General features: G+C 49.2%; 1 long non-coding RNA gene across 3 annotated transcripts; it reads right to left on the bottom strand.

Moving 5' to 3' along the window:
• Positions 1-660: 660 nt before the first annotated feature.
• On the bottom strand, positions 661-16123 carry LOC136019588 (uncharacterized). 3 transcript variants are annotated; one of them, XR_010614961.1, is made up of 8 exons: positions 15235-16123; positions 8113-8731; positions 7722-7982; positions 7464-7618; positions 7283-7344; positions 7109-7194; positions 3558-3676; positions 661-1001 (listed from the first exon to the last, which is right to left on the bottom strand). It is a non-coding gene; the product is annotated as an uncharacterized LOC136019588 (long non-coding RNA). The 3 variants fall into 3 exon arrangements; XR_010614963.1 differs by lacking the exon at positions 3558-3676; XR_010614962.1 differs by lacking the exons at positions 3558-3676; positions 7109-7194; positions 7283-7344.
• Positions 16124-20649: the final 4526 nt, after the last annotated feature.

Raw genomic sequence — 20649 nt, 5'->3', positions numbered from 1 at the left:
GCATATTTTTAATAGTGGTTTCCTCAATGTGCTCTTCATCTTCCAGGAAACCTTAGAATTTGGTCTAAGGGGATATCCACACAGGGCCAGCATACATCATCTGAGGAAGATTTGCTCCTCCACCTCCTTAGTGCAAAGAGACTTCAGGCTTGTGTAAGGGAGTTACTTGTTGGCTACTACAGCTCCCCCAGTTATTACAGCCCTCAGTCTTCAAGAATTAGAACCAAGCAGATTTGACATTGGGTTAATTTCAGCAATACATCCATGGGTTGTGTGTGAACATCATTATCACACTCCGTAACCTGAGTCTGTACAGCCATAGAAAGCAAGACCCCCAAGAACTGTCACCTCTGAAGCTGAACTAGCAGCATAAAACTGTGTTCCATGCTACACAGTCACATAACGAAGTTTTGATTGATCTTATAGATTGATCTATTGATCAGCTCGCAGCTACCCGCCCTTCACTACCTAAAGCAATAGAAGCGTCTCATTTGGTACTCTTGGGATCCAGAAGTACAGAAAGCTTGAGTCCACATACAACATGCACTGATGAAAATGGATATAAAGCAGTGAGGCCCAGGCATGGCTCTCCAGAAAGGGAACTCCATGAGAATTCCAGCTTGTCCCTGGTGCCTGCCACCTTCTTTCTGTTCTGTGATTTACCAAATTTAAGCTACTTCCCTTGCAAACTGGCAACCTTTATTAAGTGATGTGCAGAAAGCATCCAAAGGTACAGGAAGTTGCTTGCCCTCTTTGTTTCGTAACCCACATCCACACACAAAACCACACTTTTTGCCACCAACTGTATCCTTTAAAACCAACTTTTACCCACTGATTGTCCAGGTTCCTCTCCAGAGAAGAGATTACGTCAGCAGCTCTTGATAACACTGCATCAGGAGAGACCTGTAGTGTTGCACATAATGTTTGTTCAGGCTGGGGCGCTGGACTGTATGGGACATGCTGGTTTTCACCATCTTAGGGCAGCCAAAGAGCCAGGAGTTCTACAGAGGGAAGCAAGAGTGAATCAGCTTAAAAGAGCAGAAATGGCTGATTTTTACATGAAGAAAAAGGAAGCGCAGAATAAGAGTTTCGAAGATGTTTTGCCCCCAAAGGCAGATGATGTATGCAAACAAGGCATCTGCTCTCACATGGAGTTCATGACTTTGGATGGAGAAAAAAAACACAAACTCAATAATATAAAACGTATCAGAATGGAAACAGTTTCTCACTATGATCAGATTTTAGAGCAAAGCCAGAGCTCTCCTCAGAAGATCAGACTCGTTGTAGGCTGCTTAAAACAGACTCTGTGAAGATGAAGCACAGGGACCTGACTTTCAAGCCAGTAAAGAGCCGACTGACCCCAAGCTACCTTTACCAGTTTGCTGTAATATTTCGCAGCCCAGGAGAACAAGTCAGTGGCTCCTGCCCAGTCTTACTGCATGGAGGCAGTTGAGAATTGCTCCAAAGATCTCTGGTACCTGGAAGCAGGTCTTCTTTCCCAGTGATCATAGTACTTGCCTGCACTGTATCCCAGGGGAAATAACTTTATTCCTATGCTGTATTCAGATGGCCTGCTATAGCTTAACCCCAAAGGGTCTAAACTGAAGAGATAGATGATAGTCCAAGAATAGCACTAGCCCCATCCTCCATACAAATAGCATCTAACTTCTCTGGGGCAGCCAGGATATGGCCAAGCCTTCCCTGAGCCCTGAGATGGGACAGGTTCCATAGCTGGACCTGCTCAGAGCCTATTTTCCTCATCTCAGGGACTGCTGCATTGTAAAGGCAGATTATTAAAGTGCTAAATTTATTTTAGCTGTAACTGGGAAAAGTAATCACAGCGAATGCAACAGCTCAAGAGGAATCAGAGTAGGATTAGACATTTATATGAATAAGAATAGCTTCTCCACTTCCACTTGCTGTGATAAAAATAATAAGAATCTCAGATTCCATGCTCCAGGGCAGAAACTTAATCTCTGAACAAGGTGTTAGAAAGAAATTTCCTCTCCCAATAGTAGTCCCCAACTGTCCAGGTCACAGCATAGGGTTTAGTAGTGTCTAGGAGCCACTGCTAGAGACAAAGCTGGCTGGAAGCCCATGGGCTTGTTCAGGAGGCGCTGCACCAGCGAGGGAGCGAGGTGGGTTGCAGTGCATCGGGCATAAGTGAAACAAGCTCATCACTCACTTTTCTTTTTGCATTTCCTTGCTAAGCCTCAGTCCCTGACAATCAGTGAGTTTCTGCACCGGGTCCCAGGGATCTCATTGCTTTTTTGGGCTTGTTTCTGTGTGGAGCCCTTGCCTCCCTTGCCCCCAGGCAATCTGAGCCGTTAAACTATAATGGCCTTAGCCCCATCTGATTACTAAACTGGCTTGGAACTGCTGATCTCTTTGGACCATTAAACCTTTCCCCAGCGACTAGTCATTAATCCCCCAAAGAATCATCCTAGATGAGGTTGTTGTTAGCCACACCAATCCTGTTTAAGGCCTCAATTTGCAGCAGAAGGGAGCGGGGAAAGGGGGGGACAGTCTGCATTTGTCAGGCAGCACCATCTGTTCCCCCAGGTTACAGACAGCTACAGCAGCCTCTGTATGCCACAGCTTAGTGTTTCCACCCAGGTGAGGGCTGTCACTGTGCAGCACAGACACCAAAGAGCAAGACAGTACTGCACCAGACATCTGGGGTATTAAACAGGACCAGGAGATAAAGCCAACATTTGTTTCCTTAATTGATGCCTTTGGCTGGGGCCAGAAGGCATCATAGCATACGGTTAGGGTAGGAGTATCTGCTGTATCAATTTCAGCAGAGATGCTTTCAAACAAGCATGTTTAGGACATGAACTACCCAGAGCATTATTACATATAGGCCTGAGCAAGTGCCCTTGTTTTCTTAGCTTCCGATTGTAATTCCGATGACATTATTATTAAAACAGTTCACATCTTCAGCCAGAAGACTGGATTTGCCTTGATGACAACTCTGGAAATGCAATGACACACATTTTGGCAACCCTGGCCATAGCCACCCCCTCACTCTTTCAGCCTCTTCCCCCATTGTCAGCACACTAATCCTGATTATCTCTCCTTAGCTCCTCTAGGAATTTTTTATATCCTTCAATCTCATTACCATGAGCCATACTTAAGGGCTTGAAGGAGGATGGTGGCAGATGTTGAACTGCGCCCTCCAAACAGAACGCAGCATAGAAATCACATCTGCAAAACCACAGTCAAAAGTTCCTGGATTTTCACCTAAAACCTCACAGCTGGTTTTCCCCTCCCCTGTCTCACCAAAGTTACAGCTTTTGAACTCTGGATTTTCTGTCTATGTGAGGTTTTGAACAAGTGGTGCACATTTAAGATGAGGTTTCATAGAGATGAGGTCATATAAGGCCATTAGCTGGAACCGAGCTACATTTGTAGCTCCACATACAGCAAACTGTGTCCCGTTGTGGTCTGTGTTGCTGCATATTGAACTGTTGTTAATAGTCTGCTGGAGCAATCACAGAAGGGACGGGAGTGAGGGATGAGGCAAGTACACAACTTATGCTATGGACAGCAGTTACCTTCCGCAGCTAGCTGTGTTGAGGACAGCTGCTGTTGAAGCCCCTTCTTCAGACAACGTTAGAGAAAATAGCTTCAAAGTTTAAACTGGTGGCTTGACTTCACTGTGATGCTGCTGCTCCTGCAGAGTGTCCAAAAGAGGCAATGAGAGGGCAAACCCCTGGCAACTAGGACAGCTTGGAAGAGGACACCTCTATCCTCTGCCAAAGAGCTGGTCAGTGCTATGCGCATTAGACTACGCATGTGTCGGTGTCACTGCTGCTTTGTGTCTCTGTGCTTCTGCTGGCAGCTGTAATTTAGAAATGACCATACCAGTTCTGTGTAAGACTTCTTGTACCATTAAATATGTCTTACAAGCAAAACTTTCACACGTTCTCATCAGAGGTCCTGCTTCTTTACTACCAGCACAGTGCATGGCTTGCATGAGTCCATCACCAGATTAATGTGAACACGAGTCCAGAAATCATTTGGGCTTTATCAATGGCTTGGCTGGTGTTGAACACACCAAGTTACAGCCAACAACATGTGGACTCCATGGGGAGTGGGGGAAAAAGAAACCAGCGACACACATGAAAAACCCATCGCTCAGGCTCCTTTTAAATGATTAATGCAGTGCACAGGGAAAGGCTTTTCAGCTTTCAAATCTTCACATGATTATATAAACCTTAACTCATCCCAGCTACTGAGGACTTGTGTTTGTTTGTGGGCACTAATAGCTGCTGCAGCGCTATAGTTAAAGCAGAGAATGAGGAGTCCCATGGGGAAATGGAGGAAAGCCCACATTGCTCAAGTCATTTAAACATTCAGGGAGATAAAACACTGCAGAGAAGTTCTGGAGGGAGCAGTGCTTGGGGGACAGAGGGGTTACAGCCACAAGTTTCTGCCTCTCTAGGGTCCATACAATTGGTAACGGTTATTAATTATTTAGGATGCTACAGTAATAATTAGTGCAATAATCATCTCAGCCATTGGAATAGCCCCTTCCAAACCCTGGAGATCTCACAGGACCTCACACATTCCCATGCACACATTGCCTCACTGCCTGTGGTCTTAGACTCCCTATTGCACCTTTGAGAAAGCCAAGCCTGGTGGCATCAGCACAGAGAAAGGACCACACCAGCCAGGGTCCCACTACCCTCCGGGTAAATGAACAAGGGCCTGGGGTGGAGGGTGATGGGAGCTGCCCCCACACTGGAGGGTAGCAGAGAGAACATGGTTTGGATGCTGTGGCTTTCCTGGGAAGACCCACTGGGTGCCAGCATAGAGTGGGGAAGAACCCTGAGGGCCTGCTAAATCAAAGCTTCCCTGGGCACGATGGGGAGCTGTGGAGTGATCCTGCTGGCCCTGTTCCTCAGACCCCTCTTGGGCACCTGTCAAAGAACTTGCATGTGACCCCGAATTCATCCCCAGAGATTAATCGTCCCCATTTTTGTGCTGGTGACTCTCACAGCGTGCCTCAGGAGTGCTCAAATTTGCAGTGATTTCTCACTCTGTCCTCCCTGGCTGTGGGCATCATGAGCCAAAAGACACCTGAGCACTGAGGATGCTGCACTGATGCCAGAGGTTTTGCTTCATCTCAGGGCCCTGTAAGCAACTACGTTACTCAGCAGTGTAGTTACTGGTCACTTCCCATCCACAGCCTTCCACCTCCATCCACCCATCAGGTGAGCCCAGAGGACAGGTATTTCCCCACTCCCTCCCAGCCCCTTTCCTTCCCGTCATATCAAGTGGCACCTCACATATAAGGACTCAACTCAGCCAAAAATTAGCTAACATGCATTACAAAATCCTGACGAAAACCCATCCGACCCACAGCATCAAACAAGTAACTCTGAAAACCGAGAATTATCTCTCCTTCATATCCAGCCTCTCCTTCCTCCCCCAGGCAAGTCCCAACTGCTGCTCACAGCATCCACGGTGTGACCCATGCTGCCGCATCACCCAGCCTCCCGGGGGCTGGCGTAATGGGGAAGTGTCAGAGATTAGAGACAAGAGAGCAGCGACTGCAATATAAAAGCAAACTGAATAATTAAAGAGAGAAGCTGCTCCTCGCAGAGAACAAAATGAAAGAGTTGTGTGATTTGAGCAGAAGTGACCTTTACACTTCATTACAAGGAGGTGGCGTCCTCATAGGGTTATTAATATTTCCAGCTGAATTAGCTTGGGTTAAAAATGGCTCAAAGGAATGAAGAGGGAGAGGGAGCGTGTGCACAGAAATATATCATCCTGTCTTTTCTCCTCCTCTTTGCATTTAACCTTCTTTGTAACTTGTTGACTTGAAAGCAGAAGGACTGAGTGGCCAAGAGGAACAAGGCTTCACTAGAAAGGGTGAGAGCTGCAGGATGACCTGGCCGAGAGATCTTCCCTCCTCACTGGCTGTGCTTCAGCAAGAAGCCTGCATGATGCCTTTGTGGCTCTTTCTCTGTGTTCTCATCTAGGGCACAGAGCACGTCTTCATTCACCAAGCTGCAAACACATCACGGGACTGACGTTCAGGTGGTTTTAAGACAGCAGTGGAGCTCAGTGCTGCTGCTGTTCAGACCATATGGAGTCCTTAGGATCTCTTAGGGCACTGCAGGTCTCTCATGTGGTCTCATGATTATTGTTCATCCCCCCTGGGCTGACTGATTCCGCTTCCCACTCCCCACAAAATATCTTCCCTCTCCTATCAGGGGGGAAATGGACAACTCTGCTCAGCAAGCGTTACCCCAACAAACTGTGAGAGCATTTACACCCTGAAACAGGGGACACACCTTCATCTTCCTTCCCAAATGCAGACAAAGCCAAGGTCTTCACTAAGATTATTTTAGCAGAGGACAGATGATAAACATGCCACAGACAGCAGAGCTGCTTTGATGCTGTAGCTGACAGAACTTTATACACACACTGTTTTCCCCCAAAGTGCACACAGAAAAGGACCTTTACTTCAGCGTGTCCCAGCATACACAAGCCCACACAGCCTTACAAAAGCATGGCTGTCAATAACGTGCCAAAGCACTGAGTGAACTAAACAAGCAAAGCTGAACTTGGGGATCTGAACCTGAATCCAAGCTGCAATTTTGCTGCTAAGAGCCTCGAGGTGTACACGGTTGTACTTTTTGCTCAGATCACTCAGTCTCATAGGAGTCCCATCAGTGAGTTTGCAGATGCAAAAGGGCTTCTACCCTGATAACGCATCCAGGTACCTGGTTGCGTCTCCACAAGTCTGACCTGAACACTTTCTTTCAGTGCTTCTGACCAGCAGTTACAGACACCATGAAAACCCACCCTAACAAAGATGAAGAAGGAAACATGAGGGCAGGTACACATCCATAAGGAATGAGGGTGCTGAGGTGGAGCCTGCAGTCAGTCTCATGGGCTGCATCATCATGGGCTGCATCCCTGGAAGCACAGCAGATCACCTCCCCCTGCTCCACTTGTGAAGGGGTTCTTGCAAATTTAATGCAAACCCCCAAATTAAAAAGAGAGTTTAAGCTTTTGAAACAATCATGAAATGGACACAGGGGCAGTTGCTGCTTCTCTAGTGGCTGCTGAATCACAGCCCCTCACTTACAGGCCTCCCCAGAGTGCTTGCAGCTGAGTTGATGACAAATGCCAACGAACATCTACTCTCACTCCCACGAGGTGTTGTTATCCTGGCTGTAATGAAGATGCAGAGCAACGAAACACATCATCAGCTGTGCTAGACAGTTGTAGTGGAGGCAGAAAGAGGACCTGAGACACTGACCAGCTCCTCCAGCATCATCTGAACATTGCTCCCAGCAAATGCACAGGTTCCAGTCTCTCACCCTACAAGATGAAGTTAATGTCTAAGTTCACAGTTTTTGATGCTGTCTTCACTCTGATAAAAGGCTATGCTCTTATGACCACAGAAAACAAGACACTGACACACAAAGCCGAGGACCTACCTGAGTCTGAACCGAGCAGGGAAACATCCCAGGGATGGAGGCCAAGATGCTGATGTTCCAGATGGAGGAGCAGGAGATACAGAGACCCAAAGAATAACCAAAGTTTTTCCTGTTTTGCTGGAGACTATTGTACACAGGCCAGGCTGTGAACAGTTCTGAGGACAAGAAGGAGAAAATTCAGTCTTAATCTGGCCTCTGTGCTGGGAGAACTCATGAGTGTGAAGGATGGGGAAGGCTGGGTTGGGGAGGTACAAATACCTTTCAGGGGCAGTGAAGGTAACCTGTACTACCCTTCTGTCCGTAAGAGCATTCCTCACAGGTAATCTCTGTCTGGGCTGTGCTCCAGAAGGAAGAGACAATTTCCCTCACTGTAGTGCCAGGGAGCTCTCTCTGGGTGCATCCTCAAACTCTGGTGCTGTACAGCCGGCAAAGGCAGGAGTCAGCCCACAGGATCACCGTTATCAGCGATGATTCACAGGCCATGGAGATCACAGCTTGCCTGGTAGATGTCATTGCGACCTGGCAGTCAAGGGAAAACATCTTATTTATAAACCGGGAGCGGCTGAGGTATAGCCCACATGGGAGCTGCTGCCTGCTCTGCAGAACAGAATGACTCTTTAAATGATAGATGAGGCTACAGGATCCTTACATAGGGCTCATTAGGTGGGAAAGGGCTACCAGGTCAGGGTACGCAGAGCCCTTCCTCTTACTGGCAGACCAGGGCTGGGCCTCTCTTCCAAAGGCTTCCTGGTGCTGGCTGACACTGTGCTGCTGTGGCTGGGTTCTTATTCAAGTCATCACTCACACATTCAATCTGAAGTGGCTGTTTGGTCTAGACATGTTTTTCACACTGAGAAAGCAAAGGGTTTTACAGGAAACACCCATGGACAAATCCAGATGGACCCAGGAAGGCAGTGAGGGGCTCTGCGAGGGAAGCTTGGATCCTGTGGCGTTGTCTCCAGGATGAAAATCCTTGAGGTCTGGTTTAGGGCTGAGCTTGCAGTGAGGCCAACAAGACTCCTGATAAAGTCTCTCCCCTGACTCTTCAGTTCCATGACGTCTTTAAGTACACGGTTCCAAATTTAGGTGGAATTAGTTGATGGCACAACGTGTTATTGAAGCAGGAGCGGGAGTCAGGTAGGCAGAAAGGTCATCTACATTTTGTTTGCTTTGTTTCAACTTGCTTTAGCCAGACCCGTGACCCATCTGAAAGGGCTCGAGGTAGCAGCAGTCCCCCGCAGCTGGCTGAGAGCCACTGGGAAATGCAGCTGTGGAGCAGTGGAGAGAAAAATGGAGGGACGGGTTAGGAAGAGGAGACAGGAGGTGCAGAAGACCCCTTGTTCATCTCAACAAACAAGTCCCACTTTAACTCTGCTAACACAGAAAACAGGAACAGCAGTAGCTCATCATCTGAAGACTGTGACATGAAATTTATCTTTTTCCCTTGCTTTCACAGCAATTTTGCACTATGTTTGATAGCTGATGTGCATATCCAAATTCATGCAGCCCTACCATCCCTCTCTCTCCCTGCCTACTCGCTCTCACCCACGCTCCTTCCGCATGTGACTCAGGATGAAAAGGGATTTAGAAAGATGCAGGGAACGTTTACAAGCCTCCCACCATCTCGCCCTCAGCCTGGATGGCTACACTAGAAACTCCAGTCTGCATGTAGAGGCCAGGCTGGTCAGCATTTGGGATGAATCCCTGAGACAGGCATTCCTTCTGTCTCCAGCACAGACAGGCACAGAGCAAAGCCGCCGTGGTGATTACTGTTGGCTGGAAGTTGCAAGGCTGGATTTGCTTTAGGACAAAGCAAGTTTCATGACTTTTTGATGTCTTGTCCATAGGCTGTGTTGCAATATCCAAGCGTGGTCACTGCAGGAGACCTCCTGAATATGGTCCCCCAATACAGAGGTACCCTGGGCACATCCGGCAGTGTAGGAGGGTAAGAGACATATGAGCTGCCACATTTAAGAGAGCCATAGCCTGTCCCATTCAGGAGCACCAGTAAAATCGTAACTGTGTAAATGTCTGTGGCTGTTCTGGGCTGGCTGAGTGAGGTGTGAATACTTGAGCCTGTGAACTCTCCAGCAAGACATCCAGTGCATGGGGGCACTGGTGCAGGTTCCACCAGCACAAAACTAGCAGCAAAATTTCCCCCATCAGCAACTGTCAGGGACTGACAGGGGACAAGCAAACCAGGTTTGGGTGACAAACTAAAGCTATTCTCCCCCTTTAACACGGCTGCTGGGCAGCCATTTAGGGTAGAGCGTCACCACTAACATCATCCTGTTTCTATGGAGACCAGATTAACAGAGTGGCTGGGAGAAACTGCACTCCTAATCTCCCCCAGAGAAAAGAGCTTGCTGATACAAGAGACTTTTAAACATCTTTAATCCAAACTCGAGGTTCTCTTTTCCATACTCTCTAATCCTGCTAGAGGTTACCAGCCCCCTTTTAACCCTAGGGTTACTAGCCCCTTTTAATCCCTTTACGAGTGCAGCACAATAGCATCAAGCAGTGCAGTTACCCACAGCCTCTGCAGTCCTTCGCTAAAATTAAATCTTCCCCCTCTCTCTGCACAAGTTTGGCTGTCTAAAAAAGAACACTTAAATACCCCCACCCAGCACATGCAACTGGCCTGCAACATGGTGTCTGCATTGGTGCACTCAGCCTGGTTTCTGGTAAGGGACCTGGACACCGTGGATAGAGATGGAGGCACTGCCTCCATCAACAAGAAGATCCAGCCACTGCTTTGTGTATTGTATTGTATTGCATTGTATTGATTTTCTTGCCCTGAGTTTTGCACCGAAGGTAAGAGCAAGGGAGCACCTGACAGTTTGCCCAGTGGAACAGGCACGCTGCAGTTGCAGTTTTACCTAAGGACTTGCTGATAGTGAGTTCCACAAAACCATGCGTGACTACCATCACTACAAAGAAGTTCCCTGCTATACCTGTACTCTCACCTGCACTCACCTGTAGTCTCTCCACCACGCAATGGGTGTCCCATTCCATGTGGACAGTACTGCAGCCTGGTGGGAACACCGCAGCAGGCAATCACCTACAGTCACCCTGCCTGGACCTCCATGCTCTGTCTTGTCTGTGGGAGGCTTTTTGGGCCTCAGACCAAGGGAAGGTCTGGGGGACTGGAGTCCAAAGCAGTCTCCAGCTTGAGAAGTCTAAACCTCTAACGAGAGGTCAGTGTTGGAATAGCAAGGGCTCCTGGATTTGGACTGTGGATCTCAGCATACATGGGCCAGGGAATCCTGCTTCCCAAGCCATAACCCTCCCCAGAGGAACATCCAGACCCCAAATACTATTCTGCTTCGGGAGGTAGGGACACAGTTACCATGTTTTCTACTTCTAGCAGCTCTGCCAATTTAAGTACAGCAGAATGAGGTCTGCTTCCCCTCCACATCCTGTTGGCTTTGTCGGTCCTTTTCCTGGTGGACAATTCATAACACCAGATACTTCAAGAGCTCTCCTCACCCTCCCTGCTCCAAGGCACTGCAGCTGTGGCTCATATACTGCTCCAGCTGTGCTGAGCCATGTGCAACTGCTCTGGCTGCTGAGCTGAACAAGACACTGAAGGCTCTGCCTCCTTCCTGTTGCCTCTAGAGGTTAAAAGGCATTTAACTACTTGATTTTTCTTGCCTTTACCCCAAAACCTTGTCAGGAGGCTCCTGACATGGTCTGACAGTGCCAGAATGAGGCATAAGGAGGGAGTGTGACCAGGAAAGTTTAATTCAGTCTCAGTTTCATTCTTGCTCCCCTTGCCAGAGGAGTCAATGATGTTCTGCACATCTGGAGGCATAGTTACAGGTTTGCACAGCCTTGTCCCAGAGGGTTGAAGCTTGTAAATCACGTGTACTACAAGGTCTCATACAAGATCTCACCTAACTCAGCCCCGTGCACGTCCCCTGAGATCCTGCATATGCTGAGGTTTCTCTTTGCAGACAATACACATCCAAGCCCAAAGCCTCCCAAAAGCACAGCTCTCACAGGCACAACATGCCGCTGGAAAGGGCCAGGCCTCGGCACATCTGTGTCCTACAGCTGTGGCAATGAAGGGCTGTTTTCCTCTCCAGGCCCTGAAAGCACATCTCTGAAGCAGCAGGCTGCTCCTGATGAGCATCTCTGATTTCAGATGAGAGCTCTGCTGTGGGTTAGAGCTGGCGTGTGGGATAAGTGGGAGTAAAATTAAACACGGGATATTTTGGGACAGGGCTCACTGCATCTATTGCCATGGTCCTCCTTTAACTGAAGGGTCCGTGCAGTTTAGTTCATGGCTGTGCATGGTGACTGGAGTTCAGCAGAAGTAAAGCAAGGAGCAACTGAAAGCAGGGTGCTGCAGAGGCTGTATTTATAGCACCTGCACCTACAGATTAGTATTATTCTTTATGGTTGGCCAGATAATGGGTCCTTGGGCTCTGCCTCACATCCACAGCCACCCTGTGTCACACAACCAAGGCTCTTTCCTCTCAGCATGGCCCCAAACTCCTCAGTCTCACCCCTGTAGCTGATGTCTCTGAACACACGATGTCCAGGACAGAAGAACGTTATTATTATTGTCGCTTCTGTGCAAAGCAGGTTGTCCTGTCATCACCAAGGCCATGTCTAGAAGCATGAAAGACCATAATCAAGGACTTCCAGGAAGAATGATTTGCACAAGAGTGTCTGCTGGAGCCAGCATCGCCTTGGATCTGCCCCTCAAGCTGTCAGCCTGGGGCTGCAGAGGGAGCATGGCAGAGAAGGAGCTGGCCTGAGCACACCGCACAGGCAGAGGGGATGGAAACTGCCTTCCTGTCCACGGCTTTCAGGCACAGGCAGGGTTGCGGATGTGCTCAAGGTGCTCACAAAGGGCACTTTGGAAGCTCCCTCCCAGCTGGATGCTGGGGGACAGCAAGCAGGGACCAGCTTTGCTGACTCTGCCTCTGCTGTCGGGCCCGATGTGCCTTCAGCAGGGTCTGTCATGTTCCACCACTGTGGCTTGTTTTTGCTGGCGGGCAAGAGCTCAGCAATGGACAGGGGACCGGGAGGAAGGAAGCGGGAAGAAGAGGGGGCAGATGAGATAGAGAGGTAGCGTGAGGATAATGAAGGAGGACAGCTGGCCTAGAAAGTCACGGCAAGACAAAAACTGGAACTAATGCCAAAGTGAGAGGTTCCTGCTGAGCCCAAGGAGAGTGGCACCAGCTCCTGCTGTGGCTCCATGTACCGGTGGCCAGCACCCTCCATGCCAGCATGGTTTATAGCCAAGGAAAAGCAGGTGGCTGCATGGCTTTTCCTATGAGCAGGACAGGGGATGGCTGTTCAATCTGCATTGCACTATGCTTGCAGCAGAGTCAACCAACATGGGCCGTACCAAGCCTCTGCGTGCCCATAGGATGCAAACAGGGCTGCAGTGGGCCAGCAGGGATTTGTCTTGGCCTCTGTACTCCAGTCTTTTCCTTCCATTGTCATTATCTTAGGTCCTCAACCCCACCAAAGTAGCTGGGCAAGAGTCTTAATACAGCACTAAACCCCACAGAGCTCTGGGGAGGCCAGAGATGAGGGATGGCCACACTCTCAGCAGGTCTACATGAAGCACTGAAGCAATACACCAGTCACTGAAGCAACTGAGGCTAAAGGATTATTTATCATTCAGGTCCTCTGATGCACCACAGCACAAGAGGCAGGAACATCATAAACCTCTTTGGTAGCAAAGAAACCATGAAGTGCACCCTACTGACCTGAACAGGATCTCGCAGGAGGTCTGAGCCCGAGCAGAGAGGTGAACCTGTGTCTCTCAGCTCAGTGTTTCTCCTGTGCAAATGCGAACAGCACATAAATACCCAGCACTGGTGTTTTCACAGATGGCATCAGCAAGTTAAGTCATTTCCTGAGATCTCAAACAAACATGGAGGGAAAGTTAGAATAGGAGGAGACATGGGAGCAGGGAGCAGCCTGTGCCCTCCAGGTTGACAGAAGAAGCAAGGAGTGGGATAGGGGTGACAACCAGCGCAGAAACCAGAGCATCGCTTTTATTCCCTTCCAGCCACCCTGTCCACAGGCTTCTCCCCCAGAACAGGAAAAGCAGCTCACACTTAATCCTTCCCCACAGCTATTCACACCCTCCCTTCAGTACCTGGAGCCTGACTCGGAGAAGTGAAAACAGCCGCTACAAAGTCAAAGCTAAGTGGCAGCTTCCCATTTAACCAGCTCTAATTGCCAGCTGAGCAGACGGCTAATCTCCGAGTGCGTGCTGCGATCCGGGTGTTGCTGAGTCCCTGTAATTGCTTAAGAGCTGCCATCGAGGATGCTGGGAATCAGGCAATTATTCTCCCTAGTTTCTTCCCCCCCACCTCAGTTTTGTGAATTAGCAGAGAGCTTTTTTTTTGCCCAAAAGCAGCCAGCACAGGATTTCTCAGCAGTTCAGTAGGGATGAAGAGATTAGGTCTGGGCTGGCTAATCCTATGTGGGCAGAGAGAACAAGAAGGAGGGATAGCAGTGGGGATCCCACTGTCAGCTGGGCTCGCCATGGGGACAGGGGGTCACTGTAAAACCCTTCAGTATCACTGCTCTGGAAGTGAAGGGGAGGGAAGGTTGCAGTCACAGGTGATGCCTCGAACAGAATTCATCCCAGCAAGCCAGTGCTGGCCCTGAGTACAAATCACATCCAATTTCCAGCTCCTCAATGGCTCTATTGAGTAATAAATCAGCTCTGTGTCCAAGCTGGCTGAAACACTCCTGCTTGCACAGTTGTCTTATTCAGTGCTGAGAAGCTGAAGTCTCCTTGCCAAGGCCATCAGGCTGGGGAGAGTCAACCATCCAAATCCCTTCAGATCCCAGCAGTAAAAAATGAAACAAAGACACGCCAAAAGCCACAAGACACAAAGAAAGTCCCTGAACTGCAGATCACCTGCACATGTCCATTTGTTCAGCTGGTTTTCTGCACTCTGGAAGAGATGATGCAGTCGTATTCAGCGAGTACAATCAGCTCCCAGCAAACAGCCAGGCCTCTGTCTAATTCAATGCTGATCAACATATGCAGGTAACAGGGCTCAGCTCCCAGCTCTTGGTTATCTTTGCAGCTATTTAAAGTCTAGTTTCCCCCCTAGGCACTTCATGGCCATCCCTTAGATGCCACTTTCAGGTTCCAGCATAGCAAACTTCTTTGAACTGACCATACATGCACCGCTAGCATATATCCTCACCCAGCTGCAAGCTACAGCAACAGCAGCATCTCCACCTCCATCACCTTACATATGTAAGCAGGTCTCTATCTCACAGCCCATCCCTCCCATTATTATTCCAGCCCTTGAAGACACCAGGTAGAATCAGTGCTATGCCAGCTCCTGCACTGTTTTAGTGTTGGAAACCTCTTAGTGCCCTCTCTTGGATAGGATGGGACAAGGGAGGTAACACTGACCCCACAATAAAAATGAGCCCCATCCTACTTAAGGCAAGCTGGAAAACTCCCTGTGAGCCAAACCAACAGAGGCTGTAGGATCTCAGCAAAGGCAGAAACAGAGCAGAAATGAAGAAAAGATACCACAGTGCACCTGCAACTCAATGAATGCCAACGACAGTGTCACAGAGCCAGAGATCACTCAGCTCTGAGCTGGTAGTTAGCTTATTGAGTTCTAACCAGTAAATTCAGATATGTAGAATATGTAATAAGTACTGAGGGGCTGGCAGTCAATATTTACTACACTTTTAGTGTAGGATACAAAGATAATCACTTACACTATGTATCTTACACATTATATACATGAAAAGCAATGTCACTTACCAACACATCGATGTCTAGTGTCAGGTAAGAGATGTTCCATCCTTGAGGAGTAGCCTTGGGAAGTATTGCTGCTCAAGGGGATATCACCACTGTGCAGCCGGCTGCTGTGGATGGAGAGCTCAACAGACCCTGATGGCTGCAGATATTAATAGCTAAAAGTGATTGATTTTAGTCAGATTTTCTGCTGTGTTAATGCGGTTTTGGCCACTTGTCAGCCCAGCCTCCAGCCAAACAGGGTTTCCGGGGTGGGGGGTGTTGATGCTGAGTTCTCCCTGATAGCCCCACACAACAGGATTAACTTCGGTTAGGCCTACTTGCCTGGACCAAAATTCAGTTAGTTCAAACAGGAGCAGCGCATCTGTCACACCACAGTCCTAAAGCCACTATCACAGCAAATCAAGTAAGATGCATTCAGCAGCATGCCTGAACTCTAGCAGCATCAAAACATGCCCTATGGACACTGCCAGACCTTCTAGGCAGTAGCTGGGGGAGGTTCACTGTGCCAGGGCTGGACTCCACTGTTACCCATCAGCCGCCCCCCAAAACAAAGCAGGGGCTCTGGGGAGAGGCTCATGGACAGGCACATCTCCATCTGCCTTCCATCTGTATGCAGCAGAGACAGCATCAAGTGATAGACCACAAACACGACACCAAGCGATAGCCTTCCTCCAGGAGGACTTTGTGCTCACCCAGCAAAGCCTCTGTTCACACAGGAAAGCAACAGTCCTGGGTCTCCCCAGAAGCTCTCTGGAACAGGACAGAAACAGGAGGGCAAAAGCGTGGAGCACTCACATCGCAAAGAGCTGTCTTTACCTACAGAGCACCCCTAATCTCTGCAACCTGCCCTGGCAGCCCTTTCCTCCCCCTGCATGCCCATAGCATCCACAACACCCTGGGACGGCTCACTTCCACACCTGATGTAAGAGCTACAATTAAGCCTGACTTAGCAACTTCACACCTGAAAAGCCCCAGGGCCAACCAGCCAAAATGAACTTGGGAAGAGGGCAGAACAAGAGAGTGGTGGCAACCTGTCCTATTCAACTCATTTGCCCAAAAGCTGGATTCTTTGTTCCTGCTGAGCTCTGCCTTGAAATAAAGATTACATCTTCTTGTTTTAGAGCCTCCTTCCCGGGAGGTGGCAGGATGAGGCTCTGACAGACCAGGGCAGCCTCAGACTTGTGCCACCCTATTGCAGCACCAGTGAGCTGAGGGGCATGCCAAGAGGATGCCAGCACTCCTTTACACTTATGCTGATACAGGAGCTAATCACTCATACAGGTGAAGGTCCCAGTCCTGGGGGTTATTTTGTGGTCTGTGCAGTAGTCTTGAGACAGTTCCCTTTAGCTCCAAAGGAATCACATCCTGCACCGAGGGGCTGCTCAGGTTGATGCAGGAGCAGTGTTCTGCCTAAGGTGGAAAGACCACAGCGGTTTCCTATTGTACAAACACACAGCTGAGCCCAGCAGCAGCCAAGACCTCCACCTGCATCCCTCAGCCCCATCCTCCCACTGTCCTGCTGCTACCTTCTACCCCAGCGGCTGCTGCGTATCAGCATCATTGCCCCTGGGCAAGGAGGAGAGCTGTGCTGGGGCCACAGCAATGCTCCTGAGAGCCCTCCCTGCTCTTCTGCTGCCTGGTCCTGCCACGTGGTTCTCTCGTGCTCTTCTTTGTGGATAATACACTTGACTGACCCACTGACCCTAGGGAGATCCACTAAGTCTTTGCACAGCTGCTCCTGGTGCAGAAGCCTTTGCATGGGGCACGGTTTAGGCCGGAGACCATATGTTCCAGCATGGGGGACAATGAGCCACTCACTGCGATTAGCAATGCTGTGATGAACCACTGTCATGACTGATGGCACAAGCACTCTGGGGGAGTTGAGAGGTAGATGGATGATTTTCACAGCAAGTAAGTCCTAATGAACAGAAAAATAACTTCCCATGGTGCGGAGTTACAACAGACATGCCTAGCCTTGCAAGGAAGGAAAGTTCATTGCAAGCAAGGCCATAGGGCTATACCTGGGGCTGAGAAAGTGCATCTTCCTGCTGGGTTTGGGAATAGGGGAATGAGCAAACACATCTGGAGGAGAAGGAATAAAAGCACAGGGGGCAGCCATGGAGCAGAACAGGCTCATAGGGGAGTGGGCTGGGGTCTGCAGGTCTGCCCAGGCGCTGCAGCATTCCCTGTGGCACAGTAACGAAGCAGCTCAACAGCATCCACCGGAGCACCCAGACCTCTCACAGAGGGGAAACTGAGGCACGGAGAAATACAGAGCCAAGGAGTGATTTCTCCAGGGCTGGGCGCCCCTGTACTGGGAAGAAATAAACTGCAAAATTCAATATTGGGCTTTGTGCCTCGCAGGTCAGTTCCCACAAGGAATCTCTGTTGTCTAAGATTGGCTTGAGCACATACTACAGCGTTCCTCATTGCATCAGAGGAAGCTTTGCCATGGGAACTGCTGCCGCCGAGCCACCTTATATTAGAAGTTACTACAGCTCTGCCAGGAAGCTTGCCCTGTGCTTTCTATTTTTAGCGGCAGGCAGACCTATTCATATCAGTCACTGCTGCAGCTCAGGTCCTTACGCACAGATTTGGCGCAGTAATTCAGGGGCATGAAGTCAGGTTGTCAGGTTTGAACACAGCTCAGCAAGATAAATAATAAACCTACGAGCTGAGTGCTCACAAGGCTGGGGGCAATGCATCGGAGGGCAGGGAGCAGGCTCCCATCACACACATTTATTCCACAGGATCACACCACTACTTACGTGCGGAGCGAGGCACAGGCTAGATTGTGATGTACCAGCTCAGGGCCATCAACTGCAAGGGAAGCAGGAGAAATGGGATGAGAGAGAGGAAAGGTCCTGCGGGAAGCATAAACAGCTTCACAAGGCTCCGAACTGGTGGTTGTTTTCCTGCCTGTTAATTATTTCGTCTTAAAATACTTTCGGAAGGGAAGTGCTTCGTTTGTGCTTAGCACAGGACAAGGAAAAAAGATGTCTCCTTTTACAGCTAGTCACTGGGAAAGTCAGAGTAAATCTCAGTTATCTGCAATAACTCAAAGCTATTGGAGCAAACCAATGCAGGACAAGGTACGCACGTTTGGTGATGGAGCTCCTAATCAGCCAGACCTTGATGTAATGATGCTTGGGTATGGAGCTGGGCTCCTGCTTTGGAGGAAGTGAGATAAGCCCCACGAAGGGGAAGGGGTGACACCAACGCTGGACCCCGATATTCACAGTGGTGAATTCTCTGTAGCTGCTTTTCAGCTGGTTACAAGATGTTGGTTACCAGCGTTCCTCTTTCTCTTCCCTAATGTCTTTCCAAGTGACAAAGCAGAACATGTAAGTACTCCCATGAGCTCTTAACTGTAACTCTGTACCTGGAGGAACTTAATTGAGAAACCTTTTGTCTGATTTGATTCAAATGTAGAAAATACTATCTGGAGCTCTGCCCTATTCTGAAGCTGATCCAGGCTGTCTTTGTCATTACACTTCATGGCAGCTAAACTCAACATGACAAAGGAAACCTGAGTACATACTCACCCCAGTGAGAGCTCTTCCTCTCTTACAGCAGTGAGCTAGGAGGAGGACACCCACAGCCAAAATCTGTCATTCCAGCTGACAGGCATTTGTATAGTTGATATCTGTGGATTTAATCCCACCAGTTCCCACAGGAGGGGAACACCACATAGAACAGCTAACTGGGGTTCATCCCTCCTGGCTGCGATGCTGGACCTCTCCTGTCTGTAGCAAGCAAGAAGCCTGAGGCTCTTCTGCTACAAGTAGCTGCAGTCAGAGGCAGCAGAAGGGTCCCCCATACACAGCTATCCCAGTCCCCAGCCACTGCCCTTGCTCTCTCAGCATGGGACTTGCTGATGGCAGCCCCAGTCCTCCTGACCCGAGGTGTCAGCAGAGCAGATGGAACAAATGGACAAATGCTGCTTGTCCCATCCACACGTTTTCCAGGAGGAGCAGTGACAAGTTAATGGGCATAAAAAGCCCAAAACAACAAAGAGTGTGAGCATATTAAGCCCTTTTCCATCCCCCGTTTATGCTTCAGCTGCTACCTTGAGACTGGCATAGAAACCAACGTGCCGTTTGCTTCACGCAGCTCCTGGGACCTCCATGGCACAGTTTCTGCTTGGGTAACTTAACTTCTGGAGGCCATTAGGCAGGGTAATTTCACCAGTTCCTAAGCAAATGCCTGGAGGGGTCTTTGCAAAGCCCATTCAGCACAGCTGAAATATGGAGGAGATGTTCATTTGAATCCTAAAGAGAAATGTAATGACTGCTTTGTAGTAAAGCATGCTCACATCAGCCCCCTTTTGGCTGATCAAGGCACCATCTCATCAGCACTCTCCAAGAAGAAGCACTTCTGATCCAGCAAGTGAGCTTAACACCTTTGTGGGAGAGTTTTCATCAACAGACAACATCCAGTTGGGGAAAAATTAGCTGACAGCATCCCTGAGGCACAGGTTTAAAAACAAGTCCATTTTTTCTATTCCCACCCACCCCCCTTTTTTAATCTTTTCTTAACAGGTACTTGCAGTTTGATGGGCCCAACTCCACTGAGATGCCATCTGGCTGAACACAGCAGCTCTGCGAATGGCTCTGACCTGTTTAGTCATTGGCGTGCTGGTGAAAGCAGTGCTCTCCTGAGCAGCATCCACACCAGTGTGTGAGTCCTGTGTCCCAGCCACAGCAGTCAGCAGTGAAATTAAAATGGGGAGGAGGAGACCTGGGTTGTGGTGGTGGGTCAGGCTGCAGGAAAAAGCCCCTGAAAAGGCAATAAGCAGCAAGACCCTGGGCCACCCAAGCCCATCAGTACAGCATGGAGGGCAAAAGCATAGAACAACCGTTTTGGGAACAAGCACACAGGGAAAGAATCACTGGTGCCACAAGTTCAGCAGCATCACAAGGAGGAGCTGAGAAATCCAAAGGAATCACTGTGGGTTCACTGGCAACTTGCAAAGCAGAGAGGAGAAATAGTCGATGGTGGGGTATCTATACTGATGTGCCCGGAAGGATGGAGGAGCTCCCCACAGAGGAGGCAGGAGGGATGCTCTCCACCCCATGCTGGATGGCAAAACAGGCTTTGGAAGTGGCAGTAGCTGGTAGTTTATTGGGTCTTACTGTTACAAGGTGCATATCTGCAGGTCCTGCTCAGTAATGCTTCACTTGGGGATCAGAGTGCTCCCCGCCCAGCCTTAGAAATGGGAAAACAAGCAGAGGAAGATGTTCAGATGAAGGCATCGGGCCAGGCATCTTGCCAGCTGATGCCTTTGAACCACAGCAAACCCAGTACTCAAGTTTGGGTGAAACTCAGAAACTTGTCGCCTCCCGAAAGGGGATTCTTTTGCTGTCTGCTTGTCCCAAGCAACCTCAAACATCTGCAACTGAGCAGTAACTGAGGAAC

The sequence above is a fragment of the Lathamus discolor genome, chromosome 9 (genome assembly GCF_037157495.1).
Source record: "Lathamus discolor isolate bLatDis1 chromosome 9, bLatDis1.hap1, whole genome shotgun sequence".
Lineage (NCBI taxonomy): Eukaryota > Metazoa > Chordata > Aves > Psittaciformes > Psittacidae > Lathamus > Lathamus discolor.
Note: the sequence above shows the minus strand (reverse complement) of the source record. Positions and strands in the feature narration are given on the sequence as shown.